Below are 1,247 nucleotides of genomic sequence, written 5' to 3'. Positions count from 1 at the left end.
TCAGCACCCTGGGGTGGAGATCATCTGGACCTGCTGATTAAAACACATCCAGCCCCACCAGAAGTTCGTTAAGTCCTCTCTGACCCTAGGCCTGGTGGTATCTCTCCTGAGTCTGCCCGGAATCCCAGTGGGGGGGATGTCCTGGTACCTGCTCAGAAAAACGGAGGCAAAGAATTTGTTAAAGAGGTCAGCTTTTTCATGTGGTGCAACCACCAGATTGCCAAGCATGTCCTGCAGAGGCCCCACGTTACCTGGTACCTTTTTACTCCCTATGTATTTAAAAAAGGACTATATATAAAAAAGGACTATATATACAAGAAAGAGCTGAATTTTTCACATTCCCAAAGCATAGACTTTAAGAACAATGCCAAAAATTATGAGAGGTGGCAACTCTGCAGCTGGGGAGCATTGGTCATTAATATAGCCACCTCCCCACAGCCATATCCCCAAGTTAGAGTCAGACCAGGTCCCCTTCCTCCACAAGGGGCTGGTTGGGGCTGAGCCACACCTTCAATCTCCCCATGAGGCTGGGCCAAGCACCCTTTCTCCCCTGCAAGGCCAAGCCACAGGGCCAAGCCACACCCCTTTCCTCCCACAGGACCGGGTCAGGGCTGGGTCAAGCCCCCTTCCAACCTGGAGGCCTGAGTTGGGACCAAGCCATGCCCCCTGCTTCCCACACAGTCAAGCAATGCCCTTTCATCCCCTTCTCCCCCTATGCTGGGTCGCCTAGTGGATACAGGAGAGATCCAAAAGGTTTCATGAAGACTTGGACAAGCTACCAGATTTCCATATGATCCTCCAAACTGAATCATTTTCAAGTTCTTGGGACATCATAGCTATAAAACGATACCCTCTCCTGATATCACATTACTTATGATGATTTTTTCTCTGCTGGAAATAGGATTTTTCTTATCTGGTACTGACAAGGTTCGGTTTAGTAGTTTTGCAGAAAAAAGTTGAAATCTTTATTATAATGTTGGCCTAGGTGCCTGCAATCTGACATGGATAATTATTTTTAAACAACCTCACTGTGTATTTTATCTAATAAAGTTTATAGCATTTATAATAATTTACATATAAAATGCCAAATATATAATATTTACAAAATGGCGAATCTCAGTTACCATGAAAGTCATTTAAATGCACAGAGAGTGGGGGCATTTTTGATTGAAAGCTGGATGTGCTCCAAATCTGCTTAGGGTATTCATCTGATCAATATGAAATCCATGTGACACTACTTTGCTTAG

The sequence above is a fragment of the Gavialis gangeticus genome, unplaced genomic scaffold (genome assembly GCF_001723915.1).
Source record: "Gavialis gangeticus isolate Ggan-Ray unplaced genomic scaffold, GavGan_comp1, whole genome shotgun sequence".
Lineage (NCBI taxonomy): Eukaryota > Metazoa > Chordata > Crocodylia > Gavialidae > Gavialis > Gavialis gangeticus.
Note: the sequence above shows the minus strand (reverse complement) of the source record.